This window comes from Prionailurus bengalensis, chromosome A1, assembly GCF_016509475.1.
Source record: "Prionailurus bengalensis isolate Pbe53 chromosome A1, Fcat_Pben_1.1_paternal_pri, whole genome shotgun sequence".
NCBI classification, from domain to species: domain Eukaryota; kingdom Metazoa; phylum Chordata; class Mammalia; order Carnivora; family Felidae; genus Prionailurus; species Prionailurus bengalensis.
Genome location: NC_057343.1, coordinates 175,300,058 through 175,312,881, shown reverse-complemented (window position 1 = coordinate 175,312,881; position 12,824 = coordinate 175,300,058). Strand labels below are relative to the sequence as shown.

Below are 12,824 nucleotides of genomic sequence, written 5' to 3'. Positions count from 1 at the left end.
AATGTCATTTATATAACTACACCCCAAGAGGGGGTGTAGGCTGAAAATGGGAAATAAATGACTATCAAAGAGGTTCTGGTAGAGTCCTGAGTTACTGGTAGAGTCATAAAGAAAGGCTGAGGGGATGTTCCTTATTCATTCATTAAATGGTCACTTCCCGAGGCCTTGCTTGGAGCCTGGCCCTCCTTTAGGCTCCAAGCCCAGAAACCATGAAGCAGGCATCCCCTTGTCTTATTATGTCACAGCCCTACCGCTTTCTGAAATGACCCAGACCCCCTGTGTTTACTCGATCAGCGTCTGCTTCCCCTGCCAGACAAGAGGGAAATTGGTACATTTGTTCACTGTTTATCCCCAGCACCTAGAGGAGCCTCTGACATGTAGTAGATGTTCAGTCCATATTTGCTGAATGGATGAATCCCTCATCCTCAATGAGTCTCCATCCTCAAAGAGTTCTAGGGAGAAACTCAGACAAGGAATCCAACCTTAAGTGTCAAGTTTAGTTTCATTGGTGCTACAGTGTAAAGGTCCACGTGGGAGCAAAGAGGAAACTTCTGCTTCAGTCCTGTTTCCCAGGAGGGATTTCTTTATGCCTTAGCTGAGCCTTGATGGTCAAAGCAGAGGCTTACCAAGAGAACAGAGCAGACGAGGCCATTCCTCAGGGGGCAAACAGCATGGGCAAAGGCTCAGAAACACCAGGTGATGGCACGTCCAGGGATCAACATAGAAGGTGTCTGGAGAGAGAGGTCAGGGTCTGATCACCGAGAGCCTTAAAATCCAATTTAAAGGACTTGAACTCTCTCCTGAAGGCAACGTGAACACATCAAAGGATTTGTGTATCAGTTAAGATCCTTTTGGTTGCACATAAAGAAAAACACAACTCAAAATAGCTTTAACAAGAACAAAAGGGAAGGGTTAGTTATTGGCTCACAAAAATGACAAGACCCAGGAGAGCTGCAGGCACAGCTTGATCCAAGGTATAAACAATGTCACCAGGCTAAGATTTCCCTGCTCTCCTTTTCTTGACTCTGCTGGCTCTAAGTTGATCCCCATTCTAAGGCTCCATGTGGTGGTTCCTGAGAACCTCAGTTCACATCACAGTGGAGCTCAGAGGAGAGTCCATTTCCCTTAGCTCAAGCCAGGTCCCAAAATTGAGTCTCTCTAGCCCTGACTGATCCGATTTTGGTCCTGTGCTTATTGCTGAACTGATTTGGGGGACCAGGGGAACCATATGTGCTGATTGGCTCAGCCCAGGTCATGTGATCCACCCACAGGTTCAAATGAAATACACACGTTGGCTCTTCCAAAGCTGATGCCACATAAGGGAGGAGTGGGTGCTAAGTGGCAAAATAAGCTGTGACCACCATGTGTTTTAAGGAGGGGAATGCCACAGTCCGACCCATGTTTTGGAAAGCTATGATTCTCCTACAGTTCTGGAAGCCAATTAGAAAGTCAATCTCAAGGCAGGAGCAGAGGCAGGAGCAATGGTTAGATAGCTGATCTTAAGAGCTAGGCTACAGCAAACTGAGCAGAAGTGAGCAGAGGGCTACCACAGAAGGAGATTTCTTACATAAATCCTTAGGGCATAATTCAGGGGTCCTGAGCTACAGCCCCCATCCCTTTTGATCGCCTTCAGACCTGGAACACTCAGGCTCATTAAGGACCAGCCTATGGCAAGATCCCCATATAGGCGTCCTAGCAGGGTCATCCAAACTCTGGGACCAGTTGCCCCAAAACTGCAGGCCCAGGCTCAGCTTCCAGAAACCCATTTAATCTCCCTTCGGAAATATGGCCAGCTGCAGAGCTACACGAAGCTCAAATGCTGATGCTACTACTTCTTGGCTGTGTCACCCTGAACACGGTGCTTAACCTCTCTGAGTCTGAATATCCCTATATGAATATGAAGTAGAGGTAATGACATTTAAGGTAATGGAGGCATGGTGTGGAGATTAAATCAAATGGAGACTGTGAATCACCTCCTACAGCGAGAGGCTCAGTGAATGAAAACTTCTTCCTCTTCAGCCCTTCTTTTCCCCCAGCTTCATCTTCCCAAGACCTCCCCAACATCTTGTTTGCCAAATAAAAGGTGGTTTGGTTTTATTTTGTTTTCCTGCCAGAAAGAAACAACTGGAGGTTGAGTGGCACAGAGCAGCCATTTTTAGATTTGTGGGTGGAAAATTCCTCCCGTTCTTGGGCCTGAAGTCCAAGCCCCCTCTGGGCTTCCTTCAAGCGGTTCCCGTTTGGGAACACAATATCCCAATCCCTTGTGTGCCACAGAGGAAGGGAGGAAGCCCAAAGAAGGGGCGAACAGGTAGAAGAAACATCTCTCCTATTTTCCTCTAAACTTCCAATTCTTTTCATTCTCATTGCAACTTAAACAAACTCGAGGAAATCATGAGGCAGAGTTTTCTGACCAAGATCACTAAAAGGTTGTGTCTAATGGTCGCATTGCCCAAAACGCCAGAGGAAATGCCTACCTTACTCAGGTGTTGGAAGAAAAGAGAATTAATGTTTGCTGAGACTACTGTGTTGCTGTTTCCTAAACGGTGCCTTTATCTGAGCCTCACAATCGCCCTGGGAGGTCGGGATCATCCCCCCACTTCACTGAGGAGGAAACTGAGTCTGAGAGAAAAGTCATACTGTCTGGTTTTGAGGGTGGTGCTGGGTGCAGAAAGCTGCTGAGCTTGAACCCACGTCCCTATGCGGCCAGAGCCCAAGATGACTTGGCCGCCCCGGAGACAGCCATCCTGTCCCTTCCCCACTTCGGGCTTCCAGTCCCATCTGGCTTGCAAGCTGTGTGTATTTCATTCTGCTCCCCAGAGCTGCCTCTTCACTAGGACAGCACTTAGCATGTTGTATTATCATCAACTGTTTGCGGCCATCTCTCCCCCGCTTGCTTCTGAGTGCTTCGAATCGGAGGCTCCAATCTGAAGGGATCTTGAGCGCGTGAATTTGTCTATGTGCTATCCCTCTGTGGAATATTTGCATCTCTCGTTGTGGACTCAAGAGGGGAAAGAGAAACTCTGAAACATCCTATACATCTTTGTCTGTCTAGGAGAGTGCCTGGCATGTTCTGATGAATGAATGAGTGAAAAAAATAGCTGCTACGTAGGGTTGTCGTGCAGCTGGAAGTGCTGACATCTGTAACATCCCTAAAACAATGCTTGGCACGCTGGACATGTTTTAAGAAGCGTGGAGCTGTATGCTGAGTTGTAACTCAGAAGGAGTACTTACCCAGGAGTCAGGAATTTCATTAACCAGCTGTGTGGCATTAAAAAAGTCCCTTCCCTTTTCTGGGCCTCTGTTTCCCCACTTGTAAATTGAGAACACTGGGTTAAATGACCAGAAAGAAGTTACCCTTTCGTTGCTGATTTTTCATGTATGTTTCAACCCCTTCCCTTCACTCCACTCCCCTCCAAACACACACACACACACACACACACACACACACACACGCCCATCAATCTCCAAAATAGCATTCGGCTATCCCTCGGCGCTCTTTCTCTTTCATTTCCTTGACCAGAAGCTCCATGAGCTTAGTAACCTCTGTTGTCCATGTTCCTCAAATATGAAACAGCAATAATGTCCCCTCAGATTCATTTTATCAAAGAGCAAGATCTATTTTGTGGGCCAGGGTGTGCTGGTCCTAAATGAAAAGCAGAAGTCATTTCCAACTCACTTGCTCCATAAATGCAGGGGTTCTGCCAGCTGCCTTTGCACCAAGATGGAAAGAACATTTATCTTCACAAATGTAGGCGACACCGTGGAGGCAGCCCTGCAAGGGACAGGGGAAAAAGCCTTCCATTCCAAAAGGAGCGATGAGGCTGAAAAAGAAAATTTCCTCCTAGAACAGGAACAAAATCGCACTCCAGGGTCACTTCAAACTCTATAATTCTAGGCGTTAAGATTCATGGAATTTAAGATCCTAAAGTTGTGAGTGAATGTGTGTAATTAGTTGAATCTAAGCTTCTGTGAATCCTAAAATATTCTATGATTTCATGATTCAGTATTTTTTTTTTTTCTATAAGACTACGGCCCGGAATCATATGATTCTCAGATTCTAGTGGCCCAAGGCAAGGGTTTTCCAACTAGTGGGTATATCAAAACCACCTGGGGGGATTGATACTGTTGCAAACTCCTGGGATCCCATCTCAGAGATTTTGGTTCAGTCCACACGGGAAGATGCCCAAAAGTCTGCCATTTTTTTAGCAAGCCCTCCACCCCAGTGGCTCTGAGCAAGAGTGGGCCATACAGTGGTTACAGAGCCTATCATTCTAGATTCTGTGATTCTAAACGTTATCCTAAAAAGGCCTTTGGCTTATGATTTTCGTGTTCTGGAGCTCTGTTATTCTGTTTCCATGTGCCTAAGGAGAGGATTCTAAGGTGTAAAAAACTGTCTTTCTGAGCAGGGCTTCACATGGGGGGAGGGGGAAAGGGACCAAGTGTCACAAGGATGGAGTGACATTCTGGAAGGGGAACCTCCTGAGGACACAGAACAAATTTTGATGCTTCACCTATTATGACTGAGCAAGTCTAGCACTAAGACTCAAATGAGGCTTGGTGGGATGCATTGTCTGGCTCTGGGGTGATACGAGCATCTAGGGTCATTGGGAAGAATTTCTGATGGAAAGATTGGTCCAACCACATCCTCGAGAGTTGGAAGGGCTCAGATTGGACGAGGGGAGGCAGAAGTCCCAGGAGAGAGCTGGAAAAAGAACTAGGCAAGGGAGGAAGGATTTACCACCACAATATCCTCCCTGTGCCGGATGGTGGGGGAACCGCAGACTGGTGTGGCAGACATGAAAATGTAAGGTTTCAGGAAAGCTCAAGATGGGAGGGAGCTAACTGTGTGGGGATATCCCAGGGTACAATGCGTGGGCTGAAAAAGGACTGCTTTGACATGCTAATGAGTGCCTGGAACCGGGTGGGGATGGGATGAAGGGTGGCAGAGGACCTCCAAAGAGCTGGTAGGAGGACGCTGGGCTGGGGAGGAGCTCTGACTTGGGGGCAGGGCTCTGGGATAGAGAGGGGCTCCTCAGGGATTCCCACACACACACTATGTGCAACACCAATGAGTCATGGTTCAGATGGGGAGCCTGGAACCCTCTTTCTGAGAAACAAAAGTGGATAATGGAGAATCCAAAGGTTTATGCAGCTTCCTGCGTGGGGCAAGAGCTAGAGGTTGGGCTACCAAGGGTCTCTCCAGTGGGGGAAAATGGAAAAAGAGGGATCAGTCATATTCAGTGACGCATTTTGCCTGTATGCCTGCGCAGTGGGGATAACACACTCCTGGCTGCACAGACACACCCGTTCGGCCCCAACAACGACAGTGACACATGTGCCAGTCCATTGTGACACACTTACATTTACACTCTTCCCACCAATGACGGCACCATTTCACGTTGACGGTAACATCCTGTCACCTGTATCATCTCTCGTTGACAGTGACACCTAGACATACGTCATTACACAGAAATGGTGGCATGTCCCCAGAGCCTTCGCATCTGGCACAGTCTATGTGAATAGTGCCTTCTGTGGTTGTACACTGCACAACCTGCACAGCTATACATGGCAACGATGTCTTACACCCAAACCTTCACACAATGCCATTACACATCCCGCTGTAACAACAACCCTCTTGGCTTTATACCCAATGATACAGTCACACCAGAGACACTCCACATCCGGAAGGATACACCACCACACGCTGTGGATCACATGGCAACAGACCTACATCTGGCCTCCTAGCACCTATGTCCCTCCACATGGATGCTGTCCACTGCCGCCTACACGGTCCCACACTGGTGGGCACACGCACTTATGCACCATTGCACAACAACGGGTTTGCCTTCACATTGCTACTCCATGTTGAAAGAGACAGACTGGGCCCCTGGCCTTACATCCTGACCGTGGCACCCTCGCCATTATCAGTGACAAGATGGGAGGCACTCGTCAGATGAGCAAGTTGGCCCAGAGCCCTTCCCCTGTGCGCCACCCCCACAGTTCTGTTTCTGCCTCTGGCACACAGCCACCCCCTCAAACCAAGACCAATTCTGCCCCTCCAGGCTCAAGCTAGAATGACAGGTTGTGGAGTCAACGTCTCCAGCACTCAGAAGCCTCCCTACACCCACCAGCTCAACTTCCAGCTGAGGTCAGCCCAGCCAGCAATCTCTTCCTCACATCCCACACTGCATCCAGAGTGCCCTCTGGGCTGAGACAACTGCAGGGAAGAAATGGGCTGACCTTTGGACAAACGCCGTTCTCACTGATCACTGCATTTATGGTCTGTAACAGTTGTCATTCTTCACACACTGTTCCTCGATCCTCACACAAAGTACTGACATTAGCTCTCTTGATTGGCTTCCTAGTGAACAGTCAAGGCACGTACACGTAATTTTAAAAATCTGTTCGAATCTGGCCCCCTGCCCCAGACCACAGGGCTCACAAATAGAAGTGGAGATCCAGCACAAGCCAGGGTGAGACACCTTGCAGAGCCACATCCATATTTTACCAGGTGACTCTTAGAAGCTGTCTACAGAGCAGGCTCCACAAGACCCTGAGGCTGGCTGGGGGAGGGGGACTCACAGCGGGCTGGATTAGAGATGCGGGAGACGAAGAAAATGCAGACAACCCACATGACACGAAGACCCTAATCTGGGTGTGAATTCAAGGCAGTTTTTTGTGTTTTTATTTTTTTTAAGTGAGAAACTGGAGAACAGGGAGGACGATAAATGTCAATGTGAAAAAAATCTGAAGAGCAAAAGTTACATTTCCATAGGCTGTGGGATGTGTCAGAAGAGAAGCAGCGGGGGGGGGGGGGGGGGGGTGGCTAAAGGACCCCAGAGCTGAGCATCAGGCAGGCCTGGGCTAGAATCCTGGCTATGCCAAAGACCCACTGCATCTCCCAGGAGATCGACTTCCTCATCTTGGAAACAGAGGTTTGTGTGAACTAAAGGAGAGAGTGTAATTTATGCAAAGCACCAAACTAAGTGCCTGAGATATAATGGGGGCCTGATGGTTGCTATGACTAGTAGTATTATAATCATTAGAAAATGGTTATAATATTTAATGACTTTTCTACATTGACAGTGGAGTATTTAGGAACTATGTCTAGGCTGGCAAGAGTGAACAGGGAACAAGTATTCAGCTGTCCGCCATCTTTCTTCAACAGAAAGTATCAGTAGCTAAAGTGCCCTGATTTGCCCCTAATCATTCAACAGGATGAAGCCAACAAGGCTTGACTGAGCTGTCCTTTTATCCACCAGTAAGATTTTCTGCAGCTGACATGATTCATGTCAGCTCATACAGTATTTTATAGATTCACAGAAGCTTGGGTTCAAAGGTGGCTTTAGCTGTCACCTGCCACCCAACTGTCATTTTCCAGGGAATGGAGAACTCACTACCTAACATGAGGCAGTCCACGCTATGGCTAGACAGCTCCAACTGACAGAAGATTTTTCCTCTTAGAGCTTCTGTCTGCCTGCCTTTACCTTTCCCCCATTGCCCTAATTCTGTCTTCAGGGCTGATGAAAACAATAGTACTCCATTTTGTTTGCAGTGGTCATTCATTCAACCACAAGCATTTCCTTAGCACCTACTTTGCCAGGCACCATGCTAAGTGCCAGAGTTATAAACTGAGCAAGACTTGGCCCGTCAGCATTCTCTCCTCCAGATGAAACACCCTCAAATCCTTCAACTTTCACCCATGTGACATGATTTCCAGACACCCGCCACCAAACTACCCTTTTTTTCCCTAAGCATATGCAAGCTTATTGAATCCATTTTTTTTTTTAATTTTTTTTTCAACATTTATTTATTTTTGGGACAGAGAGAGACAGAGCATGAACGGCGGAGGGGCAGAGAGAGAGGGAGACACAGAATCGGAAACAGGCTCCAGGCTCTGAGCCATCAGCCCAGAGCCCGACGCGGGGCTCGAACTCACGGACTGTGAGATCGTGACCTGGCTGAAGTCGGACGCTTAACCGACTGCGCCACCCAGGCGCCCCTTGAATCCATTTTTTAAAAAATATTTTTAATGTTTATTTTTGAGAAAGAGACAGAGACAGAGTGTAGTGGGGGAGGGGCAGAGAGAGAGGGGGAGACACAGAATCTGAAGCAGGCTCCAGGCTCTGAGCTGTCAGCACAGAGCCCAACATGGGGCTTGAACCCACGAACGGTGATATCATGACCTGAGCCAAAGTTGGACCGACTGAGCCACCCAGGCACCCCTAAACTATCTTAAAATATGGTGTCCAGAGCTGAGCTCAGTATTTTTCTGAGGGCTAAGTTGGATGTTTATCCCAGCTTGGTTGATGTCTCTATTTTTTTAATGTTTTATTTATTTGAGAGAGAGAAAGAGAGAGAGTGGGGGAGGGATGGGAGAGAGGATCCAAAACGGGCTCTGTGCTGACAGCAGAGAGCCCAATGCAGGGCTCAAACTCACGAACTGTGAGATCATGACCTGAGCCGAATGAAGTAGGAGGCTTAACTGACTGAGCCACCAGGGCATCCTGGTTGATGTCCATGTTAAAGACAATGCCCATTGTGGAAAAACCCCAACTGTAAGTAGAGGGCTGCCAGCCAGGTCCCATTCACCGAGCTTCTGCTCTGGAAGAACAGGAAGAAAGGAGGGAGAAGGAGAGAGAGGAGGAGGACTGTGAGTCTTAAAATGGCATAATATCAGATCTCCCTGCCCAGAACTCCCCTCAGGCATTAGTGGCAAGTCTAAGTCACTCTAATCAAACAGCCTCCCCACTGCCCCCCCCCATTAGTGTCTGCCTCAGGAAAAGGAAGAAAATTAAAAATGAGCATGCTGATGGCCCAACACAGTGTTAAACAGAACTCAGCCATAAATGAAGGGCTTTCCCTATACCAAGCCCCATAGCCTATAAGGGGAGAATAGAGATGAGCTTCAGAAGATGACTCTCCAGGTAAGAAGGGTGGTTCCGCCAATGGCCTCTGACCTGTGGAAGTCCCTCACTTTGAGGACTCTGCTGTGAACTTGTGTAAAGGAATAGTCCCCTCCTTTTGGAACAAAAATCACACAAATCACACCTCCTTCCTCTCTCAATCCTGTCCCTCTGCAGCTCTTGCTGCTTCCTCCTTGGAAGGAAGCCATCCCCTTACAGAAGCAGAAGTCATCTACACTCTGACATAACCCTGATTGATGCACAAACTCTTGCAAATCTTTCAAAGGCATGATATAAGGCCCCTCCTCCCCTAAGTCATTTTCTTACAGATCGGTCTGGATTAAAGGAAGCATTTTAGAGCCAAAAGATGGCAGGCAGAATGGAAAGACTCATTAGGAGAGAGTAATAAAATGAGAAATGAGTGTAAGTGGGAGAGGAAAGTCTTGAGGGATATGGACAGATGTCGCCCTACCTCTTGGAGGTCCCGTTTCCGCCCTGGGCCTACAAGAGAAAGAAATAGGCTTCTAGAATAAAGTTTGCGACAGATTCCTTATTCTGCACAGGATACCAGATCTACAAGGGATTGGCAATCAGCAAATTTTGCAGCAATCTTCTCCCTCTGGGTCCACAGGAAGGACTCCTTAGCCCCTATTGGAGCCTTACCACATGATCCATCAATGTTTCTTGAGTACTCCTGTGGCAGGACATGATGCTGAGGGGCCGTAAAGATGGTCTGATGGTGGCCCTGTCCTATAGGAGCTCACAGGCAAGAGGTAAGCAAAATAGAGCAACAATTGCCTCTGAAACAGGCATGTGTCTAGGGATGGCAGAAACCCTGAGAAGAGTGGGGCCAATTCTTCCTAGAGGAATCAGGAGGACTTTCCCAAGCAGGTGATCTTTGAGTTTTGCTTTAAAGAACCCTTCCTCCATCCCGACCCATCACTGTGCCCTCAGTGCATTGAAGCAACAAGCTAGTGGTCCTAAGAGCTTTGGCCAGGACAAGTGGCTGCGGGGGGGGGGGGGGGGGATTGGAGGGGGTGTCTTCCGGGGGCGGGGATGGAGGGGACAGCGAAGGGTGGAGGAGGAAGGAGAGTAGAGAGAGAAAAGAGGGGAGAAGGAGGAAGAATGGGAAAGGGAGAGGAAGGGGGAGGAGGAAGAGAGGAGAGAGGGAGGAGAGAGGGGGGAGAGAGAGAGGAGAGAGTAGAGAGGAGAGGAGAGGAGAGGAGAGAGAGAGAGAGAGAGAGAGAGAGAGAGAGAGAGAGGTTTGAATTTCCCATCTGGAAGGGGAGCGGTAGCACGTCAGGGCCTGGCTGAGGGGCGTGATTGGAGGGCGCCTCAGGCAGCCGCCCGCGGCAGCGGCAGCCGCGGCCCCAGCTCGCCTGGTGGAGTTGCACGAGGCGGCGGCGGGAGCTGGAATAGCAGAAGGAACCGCCTCGCTGAGTACACCCGGAGCCCTGCAGTGGCTCAGACGGTTTCGTGGACCGCCAGGTCGGTGCTGACCACGGGCCGGGAGGGCGGAGCCGGGCTGTGGGCAACAGGGTCCCGGCTCTCGCCGTGAGGCTGCAGGGCAGCCTGGGAAGCTGGGGAGTACGGCTTTCGAGGGGACAGCTCCCCAAGACTGGCCAGGCGCCGGAAAGGGAGGCTGAGCGGCAGCAGCTGGGACCCTCCTGGGCGCGTTCGCCGTGGTGCTGAAAGGACAGCTCTCCGCGAGGGTGGAGCGAGCAAGCGGAGGGAAGAGAGTTAAACCGGGGCAAACTGGGAAGGAGGAGTGGGCCCCGAGTCGGAGACCTTCGGGCAGAAGCCCAAAACAGCCCTGCTCCCGGAGAGCCAGGACCGCCCCGAGGGCGGCGGGAGACTCAAGTCTGAACCTAGAGAACAACTTCGAGCTCGCGGGGGTGGGGATGGGGGGGGGGGGGAGTCGATCTAAGCTACTTCAGGTTGTGGTTCCCCCGGAACCCTCCAGAGCCCTCTTCGCCCCGGAGGAGGGAGCCGCCCCCGAAGGGGTTCAGGCTCCTGGAGTGAGTCAGAGGGCGCCAGGAGGGGGGCGGAGAGGCCGAAGGTGGAGGGGAGGAAAGCTTAAAACGTCAACTGAAGGTGAGGGGCCAAAGGGACTATTTGTCCTCAGAGGAGGAGGAGCCAAGGTTTGGCCAGAGCACGTTCTCTGCCTGGGGTAATTAGTTACCGTCCCTTCTAAGGCCTTCGCAGGCCCCACTCTGCCCCCTCCCCCATCAAAGTTTGATACCTGGCTGGGTCTTGGGGTTGAAGCTTTGTGTGTTGGGGGAGGGGCGCTCTCAGCGGCCAACCGAGAGCTCCAGGGCAGAGCTGCTGGCTCGTCTCCGCAGGGGAGCGGGAGAGGGACGCCTAGATTCCTGTCCTCTTCTGCCGAGGGAACGCTAAGTCCCTGCCACTTCCGCTTTTCTGAGGGAGCCGATTCCCTATCCCCTCCCATCCTCCACTGCCCCTTCCCCTCCCCCAGTGCTTCTCTTTTCCAGGGGCGTATGGGGGGGGGGGGAGTGGAGGGGGAAGTAAGGGGCATCCTCTGTCTCTGCCATCGCCATTAGCGTAGGGTCCCCTGCGAAAAGCAAATGAGTGTTGGATTGAGTTGCGGTGAATATAGGCTGGACTTGAGCCATAAGAACAGAAAAACAGCCACAAGGACAAACACTGCAGGTGCCCGAATCTGCTTGTCGGATGGCGGGGCCCAGTCCCGAAAACCGGCTGGGGCTCAGACGGCCAAGCCTGAGGAGGTGCCTCCGCTGCCTTCGGGTTGGGACAGGCTGGAGAAAGTGGAGGAGGGAAAGCTGAAGATGTGTCCTAGGTCCTGGGCGCGCTAAAGGCACGGAAACGTGCTGCGGCGGCAGCCCTCCCTCTCCCCCTTTTTGTCTCCCCTCCCCCAGCCCAGCATCACCACCACCCCACCCCACAACCACCACCACCACCACCACCACCCTTCCCGCGCGGGGATAGACCAAGGTTTCCCGCAGAACCGCCGAGGAGCGCCTCCTGGCGGTCTGGCCAAAATCCTCAACTGCATGCAACCTGCCCGACCTCAGCACTCCTACAGGCATATGGCAAAATATCTACACACACGCCTGCACACACGCTCACGCAGGCTCACACGATGCCTAAGTTCAGAGTTAGACATGCAGGATCATACTCTGAACGCGTAGACTCTCACATACTCGCTGACACACAACATTAAATTCAACCTAGCAAATACGTCATGAGGCTCTACCATGAACCAGGAGATATTGTGGACTCTGGAATAAGGGAAATGAACAAGATACAAGCCCTCCCCTAAAGGGAGCTCAGAGCGATCTGGAAAGGAAACACACACAGCTGGACAGAGCACATGAGCTGGAGGCAGGCAAGGCTGCAGTAGAAAAGTACCCTGGGTCTCAGAAGAGGAAGACACCATCACATCTCACCCAGGAGATCCAGGATATTTCATAAAGGCAGTGATGTTTGAGAGGGCTCTTTGAAAATTAATATTGCTGCTGCTGCTGATGATAACAGTGATGATGATAACCATGATAGTGATGATAGGTAATATGTATTAGCACCTACTATGTGCCAAACACTAGGCTGAGCACTTTATTTGCATTATCTCATTTAATGCTCACAACATGTCTTGGGGATAGGCAGTATTGTCTCCATTTTACAGATGAAAAAAGATTAAGTCATTTGCTCAAGGTCACTTAGTAAGTAGTGGAGTCAGGATTAGAACCGACAGAGATGAAGTTAAGGGGTTCCCAGGCTGTAAAATGAACAAATACCCAGTGGTTTTCAAATAGAAGCAGAGCCACATGCAAAAGATGAGAAATGAATGGCAAGACAGGCAGGTGCTAGACTGTACAGGATTTGAAGGTCAGCACAAGGACCCTCTGGCCAGTTTAACAAGACCATGGGGAGCCATTG

General features: G+C 50.3%; 1 protein-coding gene across 3 annotated transcripts in view; it reads left to right on the top strand.

Annotated features, from left to right (window-relative positions):
• Positions 1–12,824, top strand: part of CPLX2 (complexin 2) — an 83,900-nt gene that overhangs the window by 61,114 nt on the left and 9,962 nt on the right. Inside the window, exon 1 of one of the 3 annotated variants that reach the window (XM_043595546.1) lies at positions 9,584–9,679. The exons of 1 other annotated variant lie outside the window; for it this stretch is intronic. The gene's annotated coding sequence lies outside the window, so the exon portion shown is untranslated. Of the gene's footprint in view, positions 1–9,583; positions 9,680–10,175; positions 10,395–12,824 lie in introns of those variants that run through there. One more of the 3 variants, XM_043595529.1, reaches the window with a different exon arrangement.